The sequence below is a fragment of the Anomalospiza imberbis genome, chromosome 2 (genome assembly GCF_031753505.1).
Source record: "Anomalospiza imberbis isolate Cuckoo-Finch-1a 21T00152 chromosome 2, ASM3175350v1, whole genome shotgun sequence".
Taxonomy (NCBI): Eukaryota; Metazoa; Chordata; class Aves; order Passeriformes; family Viduidae; genus Anomalospiza; species Anomalospiza imberbis.
In genome coordinates, this window is record NC_089682.1 from 14,276,800 (window position 1) to 14,302,376 (window position 25,577).

At 38.5% G+C, this 25,577-nt stretch overlaps 2 long non-coding RNA genes across 9 annotated transcripts in view; one reads left to right on the forward strand and one right to left on the reverse strand.

Annotated features, from left to right (window-relative positions):
* LOC137468309 (uncharacterized) overlaps nucleotides 1–25,577 on the forward strand; it is a 405,810-nt gene that overhangs the window by 123,552 nt on the left and 256,681 nt on the right. For all 7 annotated transcript variants that reach the window (XR_010995862.1, XR_010995859.1, XR_010995861.1 and 4 more), the window contains one exon: nucleotides 2,410–2,763. This is a non-coding gene — a long non-coding RNA (uncharacterized lncRNA). The remainder of the gene's footprint in view (nucleotides 1–2,409; nucleotides 2,764–25,577) is intronic.
* Nucleotides 6,422–25,577, reverse strand: part of LOC137468310 (uncharacterized) — a 29,079-nt gene continuing 9,923 nt past the window's right edge. The window contains exons 2-4 of one of the 2 annotated variants that reach the window (XR_010995867.1): nucleotides 21,794–21,857; nucleotides 21,026–21,178; nucleotides 6,422–7,453 (exon numbers count right to left, since the gene is read on the reverse strand). This is a non-coding gene — a long non-coding RNA (uncharacterized lncRNA). Of the gene's footprint in view, nucleotides 7,454–19,348; nucleotides 20,106–21,025; nucleotides 21,179–21,793; nucleotides 21,858–25,577 lie in introns of those variants that run through there. The other variant, XR_010995866.1, reaches the window with a different exon arrangement.

Genomic DNA, 25,577 nt, shown 5'->3' on the forward strand with positions numbered 1-25,577 from the left:
GGCCTTTCACTTGCATGCTTTGAAAGATGGCTAATAACTCAGACCTGTTCTGTGGAAAACATGGCTAGAAAGAAATGTATAAATGCCCTAAAATAAAGCTTTTGTCACTATTTTGCTATCATTAAAAAAGCTCAAAGTTTACAATAAGAAGACCTAGGAAGGTAAATCTTCACCCCCAAGGTGAAGGCATCTCTTGATGGCAAACTCTCAAGGTGAAGGTATCTCTTGATGGGCAAAGAGATCAACATAATACTTCTAAAATTCCATGAACTAATGATAGATTTTAGACATCATTATTCTAGTGAGGTCTATTTAATTCTGTTTTCAGTGAAAGTATTCTGTAGTCAGTAATCCCTTGCAGTACTGACTCACCAGCAGTGATCTTAATTCCCCCATGCATTTGTCCATTTTCCATCTTCACCCACCTTCAAAATGAACAGACAACTCAATAAAAATTAAAAAAACAGTTTCCTGAACAAATTTTCATGTCTTCAAAAAAGAACAAAGGGTTCTTTTTTTTTCTTGGGTTGATACAGAAGAACATCCCATATCACATAGCTGAAAATTAATGTGCTGATATATGCAGAAGAGGGAGTGCGTTTTTGACAGGTTGTGTTTCAGTCAAGAGAAGTAGGCAGCAGTATATAGAGCGGAAAGCAGCAGCGTAGGAAACCATGGTGATCTCTTCAGGTGATGTCCCTTGCCATCCCAGCTATCTCAGCATTTAATCTGTCATGGTTCATAAAGCAACATTTTAAAACCAGCAAGGTATCTTCCCACCATTGTTCCCACTGACAGCTCTCCTGGAACCTCCCAGCTCAGCTATTGGAAACCTTTTTCTAACTTCAGGCCTGAATACATTAAAGAACATAACATAATGTAAAGAAATAAAAAATGACTGTTCCTGATCAGCCTAGAGCTCTTTCCAAACAAGTGGTGCATTTCTGCCGCAGAGTCAGGTGGCTCTTCTGCAGGAGTACTCGAGCAAAGAAGCAAAACATTTCTTTGGTGTATTCTCCCCATTCTTTCTTTTTTTGTCCCCAGAGAAAGATACTGGTTTGGACAGAGACATCCTTCAGATTGAATAGAACCTGTGGTCCATTATTTAGCTAATACAATCTTGTGTGATTGCCGTGGAAGAAACTTCTTCTCAGACTATTCCATGTAGCCCTTCCTTTCCCAGAGGCCAAGTGGTGTTTTTCTTGCTGACACTGAGTTCTATCCCAAGTGGTGTTTTTCTTGCTGACACTGAGTTCTATCTCATTTCTAGGGGAGTACCACTGAGACTGCTAGCAAGTCACATAAAGGAATCTTATACATGAATTTTACAAAGTTCAGAATTTATCTCAGTGTGTTGTAGCTTCTTGTCTTTCTAAACAGGATCCCACTTTCTATGCCACACTGTGAGGCTAATTATTCTCAATTTATTTGCACAGCCCTGCATTTGCCATCTATTATTCCTGAAATATAAAATTATCTAAATTCTTTTATTGGCTGCACTACCTAATTATTCCTCATTTGTTTTTATTCTCTTCCAATTTAGTATCATCTGCAAAGTCGGAAATCAAGTTTTCATATCATAATTAGACCTCTAAGAACCTTAGAAAGCTGCTTGGTGAATAAGCATGTAAAGGGCTTTTTTTCCCCTCTTTCTTCTATTCTAATTTTAATGGAGATTTAAAGTGAGACAATAAATTAGAAATGCATGAAATTATGAGCTAAAACATTTCAGTTGTTTGCCTGTGGGCCATAATGTTGCAACAAACAGAAGTGATATGAAGAAGTAGTTATGATAAGAAAGTTGGTTAGGAATAGCTGGTAAGGATGTAGAAGATGAGCTGACATAGCCCAGCTGCATTAGAAGATGAACTTGTTTGGACAGTGTATTGCTGATGTCAACAGCCTAAAAGTTCCCCTTTTGCCCCAGCTACATGCAGCCACTGGTGAGAGAAGTCAGTTAGGAGCCGTGACTTTGAAGCAGACAGAATTTTCTACCTTAAGGAGGTAGTTTTCTACCTCCATCATAAAGATTATCTCACCTTTAAAATATGGCTTATAGTATTTCCTGCACCTTAGAGATAACAGAGAAGATATTAGCACTAGTATGACAGAAGAGGGCTCCTTTACTTGTGTTGCTTAGCATAATGTAGCAGCAATCAACCAGTTGGATGTTTTCTAAAGCCAGAAAGGCAGAGCAACTCAGTAGCCTTTGCTTCAGTCATCTGTATATCTGGAAGTCTCTATCAGGAACAGAATGAGCACCATGTAGTATTGGTCTTTTTTTGTCTCCCTTTTGCTCAGGTTGTAGCAGTTGAATGAATTGTTTCAAGATGTTACAGAGCTGTTGGCAATTCAAACCGAATCCCTTTCAACCCAAACCATTCCATGATTATGTTTTTTTTTTCAAAGGTATAGAAACAGAACGAGAGAATCACTGTCTTACAAACACTCAAACAAAAAAAAACAAAGCAGGTAAAAGATCTCTCTCCACTGCATCTATTTCAGTCTGTGTTCTTCTGAAAAAGACTAACATTGGGATCTGCAGCCCTCTCAGAAGAAGAGCAAATCTGATGGACCAAGCAGTACTGGATCAGCCTTGAAGCCACAGACCCTGTTCAGACCCTGAATTGTTCTTAATTTCCAGGTGGAAGAGATGATCTGCACTATAAGCACATAACTCTCCTCAGTTGATCTCCAGCAGGGAATCACAGAGTGCTTCTGTGCTAGTTCAGTCAGGTGCAGACTTTGCATTTGTGCTGGTAAGTTTATGTTGGCTGTGATACCCTCCTCTTTCCGGTTCAGACAGTGCTTAGAACAGAGAAGCTGCATTAAATTTCTCCCTCATGTTCCATGCCTTGGCTTCATTGTGAGAAATCATAAAATTAAGGGACAGACCATGGGATATCAGCCATGGCTTGATGTTGGATGATTTGTTGCTCTTGAAAAACCTGGCATGAAGAGTGAAGCTTATTGGGCAAGGACACTTCCATTGGCAGTGGGTGCAACAAATGATTTTATGAATGAGACTGGGAAGGCCATGACACTTGTGGAATCCATCTGGTGATCCGAACATCTCTGGGCCTGATTCCAATGGCGTCAGTCAAGACTAGCCTCTTTAGAACAATTGCACTAGTGACAATATTGACACGCATATGACACAAGAGATTAGGGTTATGTCAGATCTGCCAGAAGGGATAGATTTTTTTGATGAAAAACCATGTCTGTGGTTTTTTTTTTTTTTTGGCCCCTACTTTGTAGGCACATTTAATTACAGATGCAACTTAAGTCATTTATATATCTTCCTGACTGACAGATATATTGGTTTATGTTCTACCTGCAAAATTATGCCCACAGGTATGTGCAGCTGTTGTTCTGAGCCAGCAGAAAGAACCCATAGGTATGGCACTTCAGTAACTTTCTCTTTTCTCTATAGGATGCCAAAAAAGAAGAAGTACATTTAAAAAAAATCCCATTGATCCTAATAAGATATTATATTTTAATGCAATTATTAACTATCATATCTGCAGGACAAAGTTAAGGGCATTTGTGTAATGTAATTCCATATATTTCCCTAAATCTATCAGAAGTTACTCTTAATTGTAGCTTCAGCTATAAATTTACAAGTTTTTAGTGGCTTAGTTTTGAGTGATGACATCCTGCAAAATCAGTGATGTTCCTGGGTGAGTGAGTAATTTATCTTGGAAAGTAAAAATGTTCATGAAAAGGTTGCAATGAACACTTTAAAGTCTGACTCTGTTTCTGTAGAGATCACACTGAATATGGATTAAATTGTTCTTTGATTGCATGATTAGTCTCCTAAATCTAACACAGAATTTCCATTCCTTCATGAGATGATGCAAAGATTTCAAAGGGAGTTAATTAAAAATTACAGATTTCAGCAGAATTTCTATTAAACATCAACACATGCCTAATTTATTTATACATTTTTTAAAATTCTGGAACACTTTCAAGCATACCCATTATTTCTTTAAATATTCAGAATAATTCTCAATGAAACTCAATACATTGCAGCAATCTAGATGTTATTTATATGTCATTAAAATGATAAGGCAACTCTAAGAATTTAAGAATTGTTGTCCTGGTTTAGGGCAAATTTGGAAGGAAACTTGGCCTCTTCTATACAGCAAATTCAAGCTGCCCCCCCCCCTCAACTGGTTCAGGAGACATAAATCTCCTTTGAGAGAAATGGAAAAAACTATTTAACAAGCACTCACAAACATGAAAAATGAATAATATTATACAATGGAACCTCTCGTTGTTCTGAAGAGATGGCAAATTCAGAAATTCTCTTGTAGTTCAGAGTGTTTTTCATGGGTATGTCCTTGGCTTTCTCTCAGTCTCTCTGGGGCTCAGGTCCCAGCTGCAGTGCAGCTTGGGGGACCCCAGATGACAGTCCTGGTGTTCCTGGACTGAACAATAGCTGAACAGTTCCAAAAAACTTCTGGCCTCAGCTAACTAAAAGCAACTAACTAAAATCAAACTCCTTTGCTGCAAACACACTGAGCTCTTATCTCTATTTTTGTGAATAGAGCCACAAAAAATTCCACCACTTTCCATTCTCCCCCACTTCTCTCTTGGAACCAGTCTTAGATGGGCAGAACGTAATATCCAGCACAAACAGAACAGAGGATTGGGGATACAAGCATCATAAAGTCACCCTAGGACAATTTTGCAAAAGGAAAAAAAGGAAGAGGGACAAATATCTGAAAATAACATCTGAATTATATAATTTCTAAGACTGGAAATCGGAACTTGATTTTTATGATGAGAAACAACATCTGAAAAAATGTTTGTCAGCAGAGTTCTCTGATTTTATTTCCACCATTTTTCTATCGCTTTTCCAGTTTACCACAGCCCATACTATTTGCGAGACAACACTGAAATGTGGATAAGGCAAACACAAATGTAAGGAATGCCATTTTTTAAAAAAATCAGACCACTGTTTTTTCCCTTATACTGAGCTTGTAGTGGCATAAATGTTCCCCTAAAGCCCATGGTCCATAAACTTCTTGTAAAAACTGACTTTGAGATAGTAAGAAAGTGACCTCAAGGGGACAATTTAAGTAGAGATCCCTCCTTTAATACAGTGTGCCCCAACTGTCAAATCTTCCAATACTGATTTGGCCCAACTGAGTCCTGAATGTCTCGTTTTCCTCCATCCCATTGAGCCAAAATTGAGGGATGAAATCTGCAGTCCCTGTGAGTGATGCGGCTTCCATGCCATCCCTAAGAGGGTGGCAGTGCTGGCTCTAACCCTTCCAAACCCACAGAGGAGCTAAGCGTCTGTGGCTCAGCTGCTGTGCAGTACCTGGGGAAAAGCTAGCCCAGAGGTGTTTTCTATAGCAAGAATTTGTCCTAAAATTCCAGTCCTTTCTTTGCCTGTATTCCCCCAGCCCCCTCTATCCAGCACTATCCAAAATATAAAGAGCTGTAGAAAGCTTCGACTCTAAGTTTCTACAAATTTTATCTGCAAATGGCATTCAACGTAATTAAGAAAGAATTGCACCAAATTTCTATATTACACCTGGATTTAGTGGAGAGGGCTGTGAAGCAGTTTTGAAGAAATTGATGTGTTCTTAGGCTCTTTGTGATGGAAATTCCTTCAGATTTCATGGTTTTGTCATGCTTGAGATCCTGTGTACTGCACTGATCAACCGTAAAACTGTCCTTTATTTGAAATTAAATGTGGAGAAGTTTAAATTGTTCTGTGTGTATACAGACATAAGTAGCTCATCTTTGGCAGTGCTCAGATTATTTATACTGCAGCTGCAGTAAATTTGAGTTGTACCAAATGTAGCTCTCTAAATGTCAGCTTGATTTTCTCAAGACCTACTTTTGATGTGTTATAAATATTACTTGTTACAGATGCTAAAACTCTTCAAAAGAGGAATGTCAGTCTGGGTGCAGAAATATGGATCATAACAGGACATTTATTTATATTCTTCCAAAACATTACAAAAATTACCTTTGTTATGTACATTTAAGGATTTTGGGATTATGGGAATTCATCATCTTCACAAATTTCCCATAACTTCTGATGACTGCAGTTAGTGTTAATGTAAATGTTTGGTTCATATGTATATTCAACACAGCAATATTTCCTAAAACTAAATTAATGCAATCAAGTCCAGGAAATGTTAATTTAAAAGATGAAAAAGAAAAAAAAAAAAGAAAAGAAAATATGAATGTCAGCTTTTACTGATTATATTAAATTTTTATTGTCTCCTAAACATATCTACTTTTTTTTTTTAATAACAAAAGCAAGAAGATAATTCACTGTTTATAATTTAAAAACTTCAGTTACTTTCAGGCAATGAGATGGTCCATAATTCAAAACTTAAAAGTGAAAAGGAGAATCCAGCTTTTTTTTTTAGATACTCAGAAAACACTAAGCACAGTCTCAGTTCACATTATTTATTCATTGAGACAAATAAAAGGTTCAACACTGTATATGAGATGGATTAAAATAATATTGATTGCAATTTTCTTGACAAATAACAAAGCAGAAGTGAGAATTTGCATTCACATGCAATAGATCAGTCACATTTGGAAAAAGAATGATCTAAGAAAACATTTTCTAAGTACACAGGTAGCACTTAAATTTCAAAGGGTGCTCTTTCTCCCATCATGCAATTACACCCAAATATTTTTGCTTGGGTTAGGTAAAAAAAAAAAACAAATCTGTATTTTTTGCTGTACAGTTTTTAAGAGCCCTGTTGTTTTGCTTATTACTATGGATATTAATTCCAAAATGGGGCAGTGCCAGTATGACAGACCTTGCCCTTTTGCAGATGGGACCATCACATTACACTGATCCTAGGTACTGTTTGTGTTTTCTTCTCTGACCAGTCAGCTTTAATTACCCAAAGTCTTAGCTTCACTTCTTTGTAATCAAGAAGTTAGGGTTCTAGAGTGAAAAAGGTATTTTTCATTGGGTTTTCATTGGTTGCCATAGATACCTAAACAAGGGACTGTTAGAATGGGATGGTATAATGGAATAAATGCCAGTTTGGGCAAAGCTCCACAGAAATTTCTTTGTTATTTGTAAGTTTTTATGCTTCATATATTCATTTCTGAAATACTTCTGAACCATTTTATTGACTATGTTAAGAGTCTAATTTTTATTGATCTTGCAGATCACTCATTGAAATTTTCACCAATTTTCACATCAGCACATATCATCTTATTGCCATGGTTTTATTATTATAACTTTAATTATGCTTCAGTACTAGTTCAAACCAAATCTAGCCATGTTTGTGAGTCATCTTGGCCAAACCCAGACTCCAGAGGAATCAGTGGTTGGTACCTCCTGGAGGGGTGATGCAGAGTGGTGCTCAGCCCCTGAAATATCACTGGCATGTTCTAGGAGCCAAGCTCTGTTTCACGTAGTCTGGGGTGAATTTGTAGCTATTGATATAGTCAGCAAAGTGTTCTGTACAAATCAAAGTAGAAATTGCACTGTGCTTTAGGTTCAGGCATAGAAAAGACAGAATTAATTTTGAACTTTAGTAAATATTCTGATTTAATTTATGAGAATTGGAAAAGCTTGTCATATATTCATCAGTACCAGCCCTTTTACCTGTGCTAAGACACAGAACACCTGCAAAGAGATGAGAATAATTTCTATGTGAGTTGGAAAGTCACAAGAAAAAAAAAATCAATTCAGCTAGAACATTCCAAAACAAATTCATGCTCTACTGAAGGATCAAGTGCAAGGACTTAGAACGTTTGGGTTAGCTGGGGGACATAATCTGAATTAGATCCACTTGAAAGGATGAAAAAGCATCAATGCTCTATCCAATAATGCCACAAGTCTTCATCTTTTGTGGTTGCTGTTATTAATGTCGCATCTTTCTTTCAATAAGCAATGTTTACATTTCAAGTATAGCTTCCAGCTTGAGTTCACAGTTCACATTTTTTTGTAGCTGTAAGTTACATTGCAGTGAAGCCCAATTTAATTCTTCCTCTTGAGTCTGCTATGTAATCTTGATTTCTTAAGCATATTTTCTAGCTGTGGTATTCTCTTATTAGACTCAGGATATTATGACATTTTCAAAATGCTTTCTATTTATAACTTAACATTATAGAATGTCAAGAATAATCAAAAGCATAGAGAGATGACAGAGAAAAATTCCATTTATATTATCTTTCCAGGTCACATTTCTGAGTTTTCCTTAAAATGCCTTCTTCGGGAGCTAAAATTGCCTCTTTAGCAAATGAAACATTAAAAAAAAAGTTAACAGAAAATGGTCATGATCACTCAATAGTACTGGCACAGGTTGTCAAAGTTCAGAGGTAGGTGGTTTTGTCACAGTTCAGGACGAGTGTTCAGCCCACATGGTGACTCAGTGTGTGAGGAAATCACCCCAGCTGGCATTTTCTCTGTTAGGGCCTTGGGATGAAGCTTCTCTGAGGTTTGGAGGAACGCTAGAAAGGGGGAGAGTTAACATCTCGCTCTGTCTTGCTGGCTGTGGAGCTGATTGTGCATCTGATCAGGGAGAGAAGACCTGTAAATCATACTGCAGTTTGGGATGTCAGGAAGGTTGAAACCTTGCTCTTTCTTCCACTCCTGAAATACAGACCCCAAACAATGGGCTCTCCTTGCAGGAACTACAGCTTCTAACCATGCCAGTACATCTGGCACCTCTGCCCTGCTCCTTTCCCTTGCACCCTGCTGCATCAGTGGGCTCACACAAGGAGCAATATTCTGGCTGTGGTCATAGGAGTAGTGGATGAGAAGAAGAGAAATTCGGAGTTGTAGCTAGGCCACAAAGCCACAGAACAGGTGGAGGCATGGCTTCTCATGTGTCATGCATGGAATGGCAAGGCACAAAAGCAAGCAGGTGAGGCACACATCATGGTTTCAGCACCTGTCAGGCTTGGTGTCCATTGCTACAGAAGGATTTAAATACAGTACCTCAGTAAGTATGTTGCCTGACAGTGCTGACATTCATACAGCTGCATGAATATCCTGCTCTGTTCCAGCTGCTGAAACATTTCATGTGTCTGAATGATCAGAGGCATACAGCATTACATGTGGAAAAGTAGTAATTAAATTATTATAAGTTATAGAGGTTTACGTTTTGGGCAAACAAGGACTTTGGTACCATGTAATATTTGGAGACTTGTGGCAGAATCCATGGCCTTGGGTTGGCATTGTAGGCTTCACAACGGCAAAGAATGAATGATCTATAGTGGTGTGCACAGCCCTAAGCACTGAGCCATCTGAGGCAGCAAAGGCAAAGCCCTGAGGACTCACTCAAGTTTTAAATCCCCACCCTCTTGGAGGCTTATGTGCTTAACTGTGCATTTCTCTGCATGCATTTCTCTCCACACATGATTTACAGCCATGAAAGTAGGGACTTAATCCTCCTCTTCACAGAAAAACACATAGAAGAATAAATCTTTTTTTTTAAGGGGGAACCAGAGCAGAAGTAGGTGGTGATTCCTCTTACTTCCTCCTCAGCCTTTTCAAGAGGACATCTTGTTTCAGCCCCATTTTCTGCTTTTGCAAGCATAATCTGACCTGGAAAGTTCTCCAGCATATAGACAGTTGTGGAGGACAGGTGCTTTCAAAATCTGCCCCAGAAGTTATGGCAGATTGTATAAAATATTTACTAATTCAATAAGCTACAGAGTGGGAGTAGGAGTAAGTGGAACCCTGATTTTCTATGGGTTTGGAACCATCTGGTCTATGCTTCAGGGACAATTTAGTTATATCATATTACTTAGGTAGAGACTGATTTATAGGACCCTTTGGAAACAGTTTCCCAAGCCAGCTTCCCTACAGAGCCAAACTTGCTTCTTTATCTCTGTCCCAACGAATGCAAAAATGCTCCAAAATTACCTAAATGAAATAGCTAAGAAAATTATAATGCAAACCGATACATTATTCATTTCCTCAGGAAAATTTTGGAAATTGATCAAAATAATTTAATTAGTTACTTCATTGTGAAAAATGTTTTAAGAGCCAATCAGACAGAGAAAATGGGGATAGATGCAAGCTTTAAATATAGAATCAGTAAAGTGAAATACTATTCAAAGGAAAAAGGTGGAGATGACAGTACATGAAAGGGAAGTGATCTGCAGATGAAGGGCACAATTGCAGTAAAATATACACAGTGAGGGTGCTAGCATGAACTGATGGGGGTGCAAATGGGATCAGTGCAAACTGGCATAGATTCACAGAATGGCACTGCTTGGAATGGAAACTCTTGCATTAATTGCAGCTGCTCAAACAGAGAATTGCACAGGTAATGATCTAATTGTGCAGAAAGCCATGCAAAGCTTGTTATCTAGCATATATATACATATATATATATACACATGCATATGTATTGTAGTTTGGCTAGTCAAATGCTTATCTTGTATGGTGATGCGACATGTAAGATCTCACAGTAACAACTGTCTCCTTGTGTACTTTGATGCTTTCATTGTTGCTGGCAGTGTAGTTAAATTCTCCAGACCCTGTACATTGCATGCATACATTTATACACCTAGCTTCTCTCTCTTCATATCCACAAAACATTAGTCAGCGAACATTTAGTGAAATGATATAAAACTAATAACATATGATCTATCAACAGGCTTAGGTTGGGAAGCACCAGACAGGTGCTTCATACCTGAGCAGTGTGGAAAAAAATCTGAATTGGAATATTCAAGTTTTGCCATGTGTGTGATATCATACACTTTGGGCCAAGCTCTGTCTACAGTACAGAGTTTCAGAGCTGTCAGTTTGTACTACTGAATGAACAGGCTCATGTATGTTATCCATTCTCTTATTCCAGTGCTCTCCACTGCTAGAAGTGCTGTTAGGCCTACAAACTTTTGCCTCCCTCTTATAACACCCAATATCACATGTACAAGTCTGGTAGTGTGTAGCAAATTTAGAATTTCCCTCTTTCTGTATATGTCATTACAGATGGCTACAGATGGTTCTGTTCTGTACAACAGCCTGATGCAGAAGGTAGAAGCTCTCAAAGTGTACACTTACATATGTGAAAAGCGTCTGAGTGCCAAGGGTAAGCTAGATTGTTTGGACCAGATAACCCAGACTTTACCTCACACTCAATGAAATTATTTGTGGAGGAAGAAAATGCTTCTTATGAAAAAGGGAGAGTTCTTGTAGCTGCAAGGAAGGCTGAAGATATTGATAAATTGATGAGAAGCAAAATTTAGACTTTAATGTCGGTAATAAGGATGCTAATTAATGGCATTAATATAGTAAAAAGAAATTGTTTTATAAGCATAGAATATGTAGAGTTATCTGTCAAACCTAGCTTGCAAGGTCATAAAGCAGCATGAACAAGAGCTATTGTTACTAAAGAATGTATTTCAGATAGCTCAATGTGTTTTCTCTTCCATAGTATGGGCATTTCTGACAAAAGCTGAAGGTCACATCTGGAAGATGAAAATGTATTTTCCCACAGAAGGTATTAAGGGGTTTATGATTATGCTAGAACACACTGTTAAGTATATGGAACCATTACATTTTGACAAGGTAACTGATGTAGATGAATGACATTCACAACTTCCACAGAAATCATTAAGGTAAAGTAAGAAAAGCCTTTCGAATATATTTTCTTTCACATCTTGTTAATAGCTAGGAAAACATCAAAAGACGGAAAGAGGGTAGTAATTTTTTTGTATTTTTGGGAGACAGTTGGAGGGAGAATTAAATGGAATTATCTCAACTGTTTAGAGCATGGTGCTGATAAGGCTAAGGTCATGGGTTTGATCCCTGTATGGCCTGTTAACTTAAAGAGCTGGACTTGATGATCTTTGTGGGTCCCATCCAACTCAGAACATTTTGTCATTCTCTGGATGTGTAATGTGGAAAGAACAATTGCTGTTGTTTAAAGTCCAGGCAATCTGGTTTGATGAATGTGCAATATTTCTGTGTGGACAGTCCTGAATAGACAAAGAAAGTAAACTAAAGGACACATTGTGCTTGGACATATAATTCTCTTGACACTATGTCATATGTAGACACACACAAAACTGATTTCTCTAAAAAAACTAAGCTGAGCTAAAGACCAAGGACTGATGAAATGAATTTTAAATTAATTTAGGATAAAAAAAGAAATAAAGCATGTAAGCTAAAGGGGAATACTTTGTGAGAAGAGATGAAACAAATGAAGCCGAACTAGTGGTCAAAGCTGAACACCACTCTGGTATACAAGAGGAGGCTTACTGGAAAGACAGCAGACTCTCCAGGAAAAAAAATAAGAATGAATGCAGAAACACGAATGCAGCAACATATTTTTAATATTACGCTGGTAGGAAAGCAGTAGTAAAGTTTAATATACTAGAGGAATGCAATTAAACCCACCCCTAGCAGCAGAACACTGAATGCCAGTCAATAATTAGAGCTGGACATACAGATAATAAAATACCTGCACAATGCCTACCAAGATAAATAATACAGAATCCTTATTTTCCACATATAAACATACTTATTCCAGTATGTAATATAGTTACTCTTGTTTTATGTCAAATATGTAATGTAGTTATTCTCTTAAGTGCTAAATCCATACAAGAGAGACTGATGGAAAAAGAGGAATGATACTCTGCTGAACTCTAAAGCATTTAATGTGCTGTGCAGAGTATCCATCTATCTCTTTTATTTTGCTGAGGATCATTCATAGAATCATAGAATAGTTTGGGTTGGAAGGGACATTTAAAGGTCGTCTAGACCAACACCCCTGTGATGAGCAGGGCCATCTTCAATTCATCCTCCTACCATCTCTGTCATGTTCCTGTTCTTTGAGCAAATAATCTCCAAGTAGAATTTCACAGTTCTTTAATATGGTTACAGTTTATTTTTGAGGTTAATCTGTGTCAAGATTGTACTGCTCCCTTGATTTTTGGATGGTAGCTTTAGGTTGTGGGCAGAATCAGAAAAGCATGTTGCACAAATGGTGCATTGAGCATAAGCAATGCAGTTCAGTCCAAGTGAAATAACAATAAAGCCTTTAGACCATATCATATTTTCATCTTCATGCCACATATGTCACAGATAAATGATTTTAACAATACAAAAGAGAATTTTGCCATGTATTTTATTATGCATTTCTTTTTTCTTGTGAAGCCTCATACTTCTGTACAGTAAGATCAGCTGTGCTGAGTGAGTTATCCTTGTGAATAGAAAAAAGAGCTTTATAAAGCTCTCTAAAATTAGATATAAGATCAGCTTGTCTCTTGTAAAAATGTCAGAGTTTCAAGTGCCAGTTTCTCACAGATCTACAAGGTCAGAAAAGGATGTAAAATCATACATGGGAGCTGGAATCAGCTCTTGCACATATTGTCATGTGAAGCCATACTTGCTCTCCCTGAAGGATTATTCATTATTGAACTTCACAGCTGTGGTGGTTTTGGGAATAGGAAGGATGCTGCAGATGGAGAAGTGAAAGCTTCTTACAGCCTCTGTGCAGAAGAAAGTTCAAGGAAGAAAATACATACTTTGGCAGTTGTCATTTTGGTAAGTTTTTAAAGTTGTTTAAAGCTGAGTCCCTGGCTCGGACTGTTAAGTGCATCCAGATAATGAGGACTGGGCAGAAGAAAATAATATCTAGTCTGAGCTGTAAATGTGGTTGGCAGTACCCACATGCTGAGCTGATGTATCCACAGGTTTAAATTCCCTTCAATAAACTTATTCCATAGCTCATAAAAGTTTCAAATCTACTTTATTAAAATTGCTGTTCAGAAAAAAAAATATTTTAAAAACATCCATTTTTTGTGAAAGTATATCTCACAATTAAAACTGCTCAGACAGTGAGATTGCCCACTGCTTTGTCTTTACATTTTAATATATTTATTTATAGGAACACAATTTTTAAAAACACACACAACAAACATCATTGTGCTCTCCAGGCAAATGCATAAGATGGGCTAGAATCTCCATTTGTATGTGCTGTGCATGCTCATTTAGATTATGGTAAAGTGGGTATAAAACACTACTGGAACACAATGCAAATGATGTATGCCTCTTTGCAATGAGATAAACGATTATATGTGGTATTAGAGCTATAATTTTATGCTTGTTAGTCATCCAATTTTGATTAAGGGAGCATTTGTTTTAAGAATAAGTCTGCACTGGTGTTCCTATTTTCTCTTTCTACAGCAAGTTGTATCTTAAAGAGCAGGACAAAACCAATTTAAGAATAGGACAACTGGGGCTGATGTGGTGAATCAGCACAGCACAGAGTGGAACCAGTAGAAGAGGTACCAAATGGAACTGTTGGTTACTGGCTTCAAAGGTAATTTGGGTTTAAATGTACTAGGGTCCTTGAGGTAAGCACTGGGAATTTCAACATTCCTCATAAAATGCTAAAGTTGACACAGAATGATTGCCTTCCAAATATCAAAACCTTTTCAGAATAATTTCACAATAATACATATTGTGGGATTTTTCATAGTTCCAGAAGATTACAACAGTTGCATACAAGATAGATACTCTTAAACCAAGTCAAAATCAAATGAGGGAAGAGATAGAGCTTTTAGCCAGGATCACACAAGAAAGAGATTTAAAAATTTACTGCTATCTCCTAAATTTCTCTTGCTCAAATCTTATGAGTAAAATCAGGATTTTTTTTCCCTTTCTAGATAATTGAATTGATGTAACACAGAGGAGTTATTATCCCTTCTGACAGATAAAATGGGTAACTCAGAGCCAGAAGGAAGTATTTCTTAGATGAACCATGAGTAGAGGAGGGTGAACATGAGTGCCACATTCATTGCTGTTTGGATTCAGGAAAATCCTGCCTGATGAAAAATATATGGAGGAGGTGTGTCTTCTCTGAAGCCTAGAACTGAGTATGTATTCACTTCCCTTAAAATGGAATAATTGATTCCTAGTGCTACCTGTCCATAAGCTTGTATGTGCACCAGGAAAAAAAAAAAGGCATCTTTAAGTACATCTGAATTTAAAACTTTGGTTCAAACCTATGGGGAATGAAGGGTTTTGAAATACAAGTTTATAAGCTAAGATTTCTTTATATTGTATCTTAAGCAGTCCACTTGCTCCCGTTACATATAGGCCAGCTAAGTGGGGTGCAAAGTTCTTATCAAAGAACTCACAAAGGAAATAGTCCAACATAATTCAGGTATTTCAAATGACCTGTCATTTGAAGAGTGATGTAACCATTTGCAATGTAGGTGTAAGGGCTTTAAATTCCCAGCTCATGTGTCAGTCACAGTGGAAGTGTGTGTCCCCACGGGCAGGAGGATGAGCCCCAGGCCCCAGGATCCGCTGGCTTCCCTGCAGTGGAGAGCCTGTCTGGAGAGTTTGCTCAGAGCTGGCTGGGGCAGCTTCTGCAAGCAAGACTCAAGCCTTTGACATGAGATTCACTGCTTGGAAGATGTGACTCCTGTTGAAGGGAGCAGGGTCCCCTGACATCTACTTAATGCACACAGGTTGCTGGGAAATTTATGACACCAGAATTTTCAGTCCTGGCAGAGTGACTTAATATATATTTAAACCTACAACAGCCAGGACATATTTCATATCCTGGTTTTCTTTCTCCTCTAGATATTGCCGCTGTTTCAGTGAGCCCGCAGGGCACATTTTCCTGAAAGACAGATATGCTTTTTCATGTAACACCCCATTAAGTAAAGCCCTTTAGCAAGGACAAAGAGTCTCTGAAGATCCTTTTCTGGCATAGGATGTTTACAGAATGAAACACAAAGCTGGCTGTTTCTCTGAAAAACAAAAAAACAATTCCAAAGTTCCTGGTTAATCTGTGGACTGGCCTGAAACATTCTGTTTGTTTTGGTTTGATATTTCTCAAGAAGGCTTCTGATGCTTTTTCTTTAAGCTCTTGCTGATGGCTTTGTCAATATCTTTCAAGCGTTTGTTATTTTGCCAAGTATTTATACTTCAGATATATGTAAATGACAAAGGTATTGGAAAAGAAAAGGGCTTCTATAGATGTGCAAGGCTCTGAGAGCTTCAAAATTAGTGAGCTACAGGTGTAGAATAGTTATATTGTGATGGATTTTTCCTCCAGCTGTAGAAAGCGGGGGAAATATGCACACAGTGGAGTGTGGACACAATAGTGTGGCTTGTCAAGGTAACTCCTTGACTTGCATATATGGCTTAGTAAAGAGCAGCAGAAACAGTGGAAAAAGTGTGAATAAAGTGTGACTGACAGTTTCAATGTATTGCTTGGCTGCAGAGCTATTTGAAACAAATTGTACAATATGGAGCTGGCGGCCATGGGGTTGGTGTCTTCCTGATGGACATGTTCCGTGCTCTTAGCCTCCGATCAGCTTTGAACAGCTTTTTTCAAATTTTTCTCTGGCTGCAAAATTGTTCCTCCTATCAGCCGTTCACAACTTCAGTAGAATTTATTTCTTTCCACCTACCATGCACAGGAAATTAGACTCAGAAAGATGAGATGCAAATATTATGCAGGGTTGACCTTTTCATTTACAGGGTAACTAATTAGCTTGACAAGTAACACATTTAGTAAAATACGTATATGTCATTAGATAATCCAGCCTACCTCTTTATGGTGGCTCCCTAAAATACATCTTACTATTGCTGCAATTAACTGCAGGCTTGCTGTTGACTTCAATAAGAGCAGGACTACAGACTTAGACCAAATGCAAAGTAACTTAATGTGCAGTCTCTGATCTGGCAACCTCATAGTTACTTCTTAGTTGTGCTTTGGCACCACAATGTAGTGCTGACTGAGTACCTTTTCCAGTTCTGCTTATTTTTGCTGTAAGACAAGACACATGTATGGCATTTAATATGAAATACATTAAAATGGAAATATTTTTAAAATAAATTTTGGAGAAAGGTAGAATTTCTGAGGTGGACTAAACTCAGGTGTCAGTCTGGACAGGGTGAACCTGGGCAACTGGCTGGACAGATTCCTTTAGCTAAACTACAGGATGGTATTTATGCATAGATGCTGTGCTGAGTCTGTGTAGGAGGTGTAATTTATATTGTTACTTCGCTGCAACTAAGCAAAGAAAGACATAGTTGTGTTTATTTTTACCATGGGTGACAACACGGTGGCTTTCAAAGGGTCTGAAGAGAGGTAGCTGTGCCCTCCATTGAAGGAAGAGGACAGAATTAGTTATGTGGACACAAGAGATTGAAACAAATGGCCAAGACTTTGACCCAGGTCTTCCAGGCCAGCAGAAAGAAGCTGGTCATGTCAAACATCTAAAGCCCGCTCCTGATTGCCTTTGGGAGTCATTTATTGCCTTGAACAGATGTTCTCAACCACAGTTAACCTTGAATCCTGCATGGTTTGGGTCTGATGTAGGATGATTAGCATTCCCTAGCTCTGGACTGCAGCGTCTGGTTTTTGGTGCCACCTCACAGTATGGTGTGGCAACAGAGATAAATGGTGCCCTGCTGCAAATGGTATGAGGCGGTGCTTTGCAATTCTAATGAACCCATCCTGTGCTCTTCAGTGTCCTTTAAACCTTGACAATTAGGAAGAGTAAAGAAGGGGAAAAGTCTTGCTAGAAGGGAGGCAACAGGGAAGCAGAGCCTGTGAATGCCTACAACAAAGAGAGGAATTTAATTTCATACTGATACTTTGAATTGTCATGTTCCCTTTTCAGATATATTTTGGAAGATGCTTGTGGTTTTATAATAAAGTATATCTGTTAACTGCTTCACTGTTTTATATGCTTTTTATTTTAATCTGGACCTGAGCCTGATGTTGCCATTAAATCATCTGCTTTGTCCTTCTTTATTTATATTCTTCCTTGTCAATTTTTTGCCTCTTTGCCTTTAATGAAACAGAGGTGGCAGCTTTACAGATGGGAAACTAAATCACAGAGAAACTACGTGACTTTTTACATTACCTATGCACAGAAAATTAATAATCACTCTTATTGACAGGTGCAGGCACTACATGTAAGTATTGCAAATAGTTCAGCTATTTTGGCTGTGTTGATTTGGGGAAAGTTCAGATTTTATGAGAAAATGTATGAGACATTAGTGCAAATTTTTTTCTTTTCCTTCCAGTTTTGCTTATGGTGCATCCATTCAATGAAGGCTTTATATTTGATTGCTCTGGGTCCTCTCCTGGCTACCATTGGGTTGGATTTCTCTCCTCTACTAAAGTGCCATTGCAATGCTGCACTGGTTTTGGCTTTTGACATGGTCTCCTGGTAGAACTACTTCATGCAGCTCTCTTTATCCTCCCTACTTGCTTTCCTTTTCCTTCATGTTAGCTTTTTAAAATTCCTTTTAGGCCTTTCTCATGCTCTTCCTTTCTCCTTTCTTTTTAGCAATGTCTCCTGTCTGAAGTTTAGAGCAAATCTTCCCTCTCTGCTGAAACATTTCTCTCCTGTCTGCTATTCACTTTGTTTTTTCTCCTCCTAGGAGCAGATGCCAGCCTGTGCTGACATCATCCCCCAAAAGATTGCTTTGCTAATTGCTGTGACAGAGAACTTGTTTGTTTGGTTCGTTGGTTGGTTGGTTTTCATTCTGCTTTTGCTTTCTATTTTGTCCTTTCTGCATTGGGCTGATCATTCTCGGTGAGCTTAGCAAGGTCACTGGAGTCATTGGCAGGCTTGTACAGAAGGGTGTCCTAAATGATCCATTTGAGGCATACAACAAAATCTGTGATGCCTGTTGACAACTCCCAAGACTTTGTAAATACCAGCACTTTAGCTGAAGCCTTATTATTGTTAATTATCAGAACAAGAAGACTGCTTACCATATTTTACTTATGTAACTGCACCAGGCCTTACATGCATACAGAAGTAGTCTGTGGGTAAATTGTAACCTTACTTAGCAGCATAAGGGGTCAGGAACTGGCTAAGACAATTTTAAATCAGGTTGCATGTAGGGGTGTCATTGCTGAATTTTTAAAAGTGATGGTGTCTGAAAGCCTTGTTAGCAAATATCTTTGAGAAGTGAAGAGGATGTTGAGGTGCTGTGAGGTGAAAGAAAAGCAAATATCTTTCAAGATGCATGAAAAAGGAGAGCAAGGACAATACAGACCTGTCAGGTTTTTCAAAAGCCAGATGAATGATAATTGATGCTAGAGGCAAAATCTTATTTTGTTGGGATGTAAAAGATTTTTGTACCAAGTATGAGTTAAAAGTTAACAGATAAAGTCTGGCTGAGATATTGTTCTTCCCAGAAATATCTTGTGGCTCTGAATGACAGAAATATCTTACAACAGCAAGAGGGGATACAAATGATACAGAACAGATCAGAACCTTCAGCCACCACCTTTTTCTTTTTCCAGAGAAAAAAACTTTCCTTTGTTTATATGTTCGTTGCAATACCTGGCATTTGGGTGTGCAATTGCAACATTTTTTTCATGTACCAAGGTGTTTAAAATAAAATTTAGCCCAGGTTCTTGGAGGTGAGAATTTAGCAATCAGCAAATGTACCGCTTTGCAGATGTGGCTAATTGTGTGACCCATGACTAAGGCACCATTTTGAGAGTGTGAATTGATTTCATAGGTCTTTTCTCATTTTGCCTCATAAAAGGCAGAAATTAAAGAAGCATCCTTGGGCCTATGAGAGCCTGAGAAGAGTCTGTGATATATCACCCCCACTGGACAAGTTTGTTCTTAGCCCAGTCTACAAACCTCAATCTGATAGGTATCCAAATATTGGCATCTTTCTTTTGTGCCTATGCATAGACAAAAGCCCCCATCAGTGAACTAATCCTACCAGAGTAAACACTCCTGTTAGAATGGAAAAGAGCTAAGGTTTTTGTCTTACACCTCTGCTACAGGTCAAATAAATCACCCTGAATTTTCAGTACAATGACAGTGACAGCTGAGAAAAGCAATTCATTAAAGACAATTGCATTTTACCAAAGAACTGTTGTCCAAAATAAAACATAGGGTTCACTGAAGAAAGAAATGAATCTAAAATAGTATTACAATAGTTTGTCCTTTCCAGATCAAATGCTAGTATTATTTGCAGTGCTGCTTTTGGGAAGTCTGTAGTGCTCTGGCTAAGCACCACCACTGGCCCGTTACCCATCTCATCCTCTGCAGCACCGAAGGAGAAGATGGTTCAGCAGAAACCACCTTTACCTCCACCTCTTACCCATGGGGCAGATGGAGTGCCTGAGGCCTTGATACTGCTTCTGCAAAGAGAGAAGGAGCTAGAGACATATTCAGCCTTACCACCTTTAAATGTTCACATTTTGCAACATCTGCAGAGCAGGAGAAAAGGCAGATTAAGAATCCTTGACTAGGAATCCCAAGGTCATGCAACAATATACTGTTTATTAACCTGTGCAGGTGATAATGATAGAGACTGATTCTTGTGACATATTTATTATATTTTATGAGCTTTTAAAAGAGTGAGAGACAGTAGATTTAGTTATGTTGGCTAAAATGTATGGGAGCATATACAATGCATTATGCATTTAGTTGTTTCTATACCATGAATTTCATGAAGTGATGGCAGTTGAGAATCTCTGCTCGACTGCAAAATACTTATATGCAGAATTTGGGTACTGGAGGAAATGACACCATACTTAAGTTCCAGAGTTCCTTTACACATTCATATAACAGCCTGACACACTGTGTACAATACACGACAAATTGTGTACCAATCTCTACCAGGTAGACTCTGCTCCATAAAATATGCACAATGCCAACACTGGAAAAGGAAGGGTGCATTTTAAGTATAACCTTTTCTTCCTTGCTCCTATATGGATCAGAGATCTGGTCGTGGTATAATGAACTCGCTTTTTCTTGCTTCTTGGCTAAAATATCTGGATTCCTTTGGATAGTCATTTGATAAATCTATTAATAGCTTTTCCTCTGCCTTTCTGAAGTAATTTGGCTAATGTGCAGAGCTGAACTTACAGCCAAGTCTGAAAGGCTTTTTTCCCCATTTAGAAATTGCAACTGTTCCTTATGTGCAGCAATAGTTTTCCCTTTGAAGAGGGTAAGATGGCTCTATTAGAAGAGCGTATGGTTTTTGGATATGTCTCTTGGGTACTTTTACACAGAAAATGATCACATTGAAGTACTTATGAAATGAAAGCCCTTTTACTTGTTTTGAAGCTGGCATGGTGCAGATCAGGTAGGTCTGGATGCCTGTGCTTTGTGTGCCTTTGCAGTGCCCTCAGTAGAACAAGACAGCTTTGAGCACCATTAGAGGTATCCCTGCCTCCTTGTTTTGGTTGTACCAACTTTGATGCTCAGCCTGGGAAAATGAAAAACCAGTCAATGTCAGCAACTGCAGCGGCTTTTTGTTAATTGTCAGACTGGATCAAAGAGAGAAGCATTTTTGTTGGGATTGCATCAGGACATTGCCTCATGCAAGTGGGATGGAGGCAGGCTGGGCATGTAAGGGACAGCTTTGCCCCAGGCTGCTGTGGCTTTCTGTGGCAACGTGGTGGCAGAATCATGTTGTTAAGAGTAGGTGTTGGGGAAGAGCCAGTGGCATTAAGGTAGCAGGCAAGAGGCTGCATGCAGCATCCAGATCAAGTTGGCATTTCAGTCTGGCCTGCAAGACAGCCAGCCTTGGTCCTGTCAGGCAGGGTGCATGTACAGCTGCCTTTGGGGGGAAGGGTTGTCTAAAAAATAGCAAGGCTGGTGCAGGGGTGATTGGAATATTTCCCCATAAATATTCTTTAAATATAAGTGACTGTGATGAAATCATAAAAGTAATTGGCTCTTGTAACTCCTTTTTTTGAAAACAAATTAAGTCTAAAAACATGTAGAGACCTCCTTCCTTTCCAGAATATTATTGAAAATTAATAGACCATCTGAGCCTGCAGTATCATAAAGTCTGTATCTTTTTTTTTTTTTCACATACCTTCAGATTCATCTCCAGCAGCTCTCCATCTGTTTGCAGACTGTTTTCTAAACCAATGTGATGCCTCAGGTGCAGAAGAGAGAGACAATAATTAACAATGTGGCCTACAGCATCTTGGGGAACAATTAATTTGACAATTAATCATTTGTCTGCTCCTGCATTCACAGCTGGGCGTATTGGATAGATGTACATATAGATATGTATATTCCTCTCCCAGAAAGACTATTTTCAGCGTTCCAACTTTCACTCTTTTGCAAAGGCTGTTGTGCACAGAAGCTACTTGAAAATGACAGTGCCATCTGCATTGAGGAGATTAGGGGGTGTCAAGGAATACTCTTTTTCACTTCTCTCATTCCTGCTTCTCTCCATCCTGTCCCTGGAAAAATCCCAGCTTTTAACCTGTCAAAATAGTCTTAAAGCTGGTCTCTGATGTATAGAAACCTGTGAGACAGAACCATGGCAGCAGCTATGTACTGTCAAAGGAGTATGACTGCTCAAATAAAAAAAAAAAAAAGAAAGAAAATCCAATACGGCTGAATAAAAGAACAGGGAAATGTAGGAGTCTGCAGTAGCATGTGGGGTAGTTCTTTCAAGCATATGAAAGATACATTGATCAGGGAATACTAAATTTATATATAGAAGACCATTTGAGTGGTTTATACTTAGAGAGATTATAATGTGTATGCACAGAACTGAAAATTAAAGGTCTGCACATCTACAGAGAGGTTAAAAAATGAAAACCATATGATGAATTAGGATTTTTTTTCCTGCAAATGTAGGTTCTGAAATTAGAAAACCGAATCCATTTATAAGCTCTTAAATGCAAGTGGCCTCATTTCCCATGTGCCAAGCAGCCGCTGCATCTGCCTGTTTCTGTTATTAACACTGGCTCCATTTCTGAAAAACAGCTGCCAGGAAGGAGATCCTATAGGATCTCCTGTGACGTGTCTAGCTGGCAAATAACCACATCCAACTGCAGGACCTATGTGCCACGTGAGTACAGCTGGAGATATGGGGAAGTGCTGCTGAGCTTTCTGATTATATAATCTCCAGGTAGGAATCCAGCAGACATGCTGAGGGAGGAACCCCACCATGTGAGAACCCAGGACATCCCTCTGGCTGCACTGGCTGTCTCGCGACCCTGGCAGGGGGCTCAGAAACCTTAGCACCAAGTCAAAAATACCTGTGTCTTCAATTTTAGCACATGGAAAAAACTGCCAACTTTGTATGAGGAAATACAAGCCACAAAGGTTTGAGTAGTATGGAAACTGAATTAACACAGGGTGAAAAAGTAGAATTTTTGGGCTTTTTAGAATGGGGTTCAAGGGGACAAGATGGAGGGATTTGGGTGTGTCCTGACCTTCTCCTTTTTCTTGTCCTCCATGTCTTAGTGTGATGGTGACACTTTTCTAGTGGTTTAAGGTAGAGACATGCTGTCTAACATAAATGATAGATATTGGGACATTATTGTAAACATAGCACACGTAGTTTTTAGTATAAAATGTAAACGCCGCCCGAGAGGGCAGAGAGAATGCCATAGACGACTTGCTAGACAGAGCTCAGCAGGTCAGGGAAAGAATGTTATAGATCGAGAAGCCGATCCTACGCATTCAGACTTCTTCTTTAGCTGCTCAGGCTGAGAAACAAAGACTTTTACATTCTCGAGGTTACCTTGACACCCGGACCCCGAGACCACCACACTTGACTCCTTTACTCCTTTTTCACGTCCCTCTGTCCCTTCCTCTTCACACACTGGTGCCCATGCTGAATGCAGAGACTATTTGAAGAAGCACAAGAAAGTTGCTGTGTGGTTTTTGAGAGTGAGTTATCACAGATGTGACTGCTTGGTTCTGTGTGGAGCAGGTAAAAATGAGGTGTTTCAAGACTGGTTCATCTCACAAGTACATGGTCAGATTTGGAAAATGGCTGTACTAATAACAGGCACCTGAAAGCTTAATCATGAGCCCAGATAAGGTGGTTTCTAAACATTTGACTTTATTCTAAAATTTTGAAATTTGGTAAGTGTGTCTGCAGTAGAGAGAAAACAGTGTACCCCACTGGAAAGCTAGCAGCGCATTCATCCCTTCAGAGAACAAACTCATTTGCCCTTTCCCTTTTATGTCTGCTTATTCAAACAATTAAGTAAATTTAAAAATGAAAAGCATCTCCTCTGAGCCATTCTCTTATGTTTCCAGGCAGTAACATAAATGAGGATCAGCAATCTAATGCAGAACTGATTTGAGCATGTTTGTATGTTATTAGGAAGCTAAAAGGTTTATTCATGCCTTTGGCTCTGTATGTATGTAGAAACAGTTGCATGAGGAGGCTGCTGTTGGCTGACTGCTCCTTGTGCAAAAAGAACCCCCAAACTTGGGCATTTTTCTCTTCCAAATGTCCAGGCTATGACAGCAGGGAAAACTACAGTGTCTTTCAGGATGTAAAGGCTGTCATTTGTGCATCCAAGAAAGGACTGTAGAGTAAAGGTAGAAGTATTTTTTAATAAGGAAATTACATGCTGGGAAAGAATGTGAACTTCTCTGGATTGTGAGGAGCAGATTATGTTAATATCTGCATATCAACTTTGCCCTCTTGATTCACTTCATGCTGCATCAATTATACTGTAACTTTTCAAAATGCTGTCTCTAAGTGGCATTGTTAACTATAGCCAAAGATTGGGAAAAGATTATCCTTTTAAAATTTGATTGCTTGCTCACAAGGAAAGCAACAAGAAGAGGGGAAAAAGGTACTACCAGGTCCTGTACAAAAATAGAATTCAATGCATTTTCACTTCTAAATGAAATAAAAACCCACAAATTCTCCTTTTGGACAATATAAAATATTGCAATGTGAAATATAATTTTGGTTGTAATGTGTGCATGAGATTGCACAGAAGTATAAATATGTATCATTCAGAGGCTATTTGCCAAAATGCACCATTTTACTCTCTTAAATGAGCTTACTCAAAACCAATTTTATATGGGGAAATTCATCAAAATCTATAGATCCCCATGAATTTTCTCATACCTCTCAAGCTGCTAACTCTAGTGAAAGATATTCAAACATTTCCAACTTGTCATAAGTTCCACAGGGTCATTTTGGTATAAGATGTAGTATTGCGTGCCCTGGTTTGTATTACTCCTTCTTTGCATTATGAATGGAAATGAGTCTATGACGTGAAAAAGAAAGCAAATGGTAATGTAGGGAGCTCTTCCACAATGTAAAGAGTAGAGAATAGAGCAGACAAAGCAACTCCCAGTGTGTGAGCTTTGCACAGCTGTAACTTCTGTGATTCAATGATGTTTCTTTCAGTTCTTTCAGTTCTTGGTCAAATGGCTGCTGAACATAAAGGATGAGATGCTCTTAACTCATACTTTTAAAATTGCAAAAATCATGATATCATTTTTTATTTCATTGAGATTATATGAGCCCAAAGAATTCCAAGACTGTTTGGTCCTGCAATAACAATATTTTGAATGTGCCTTGTTGAAATAGTCTTGGTTTCAGAGAGAACTTGTTCCTTAGTCCTGTGTAATGATGAGCTTGGCCTACAGCAGTAAGAAAGGAGTCAATTAAATGAATTATAAAACAGAATTCAAAGTACACTAGTAAGAAAGAAAGGGTTTTTCAGTGCTTGTGTCTTTCCTGCTGCTGGCATTCCATGATGATATGGTAAAGCTACTATGTCTAGAGCAAAAATTGAAGGAGAAGAATATTAATAAGATGACAAATTCTTCCTCCTGCTTATTTACTGTCTGTGATAGACCTTTTTATTTGTACCTCTGCC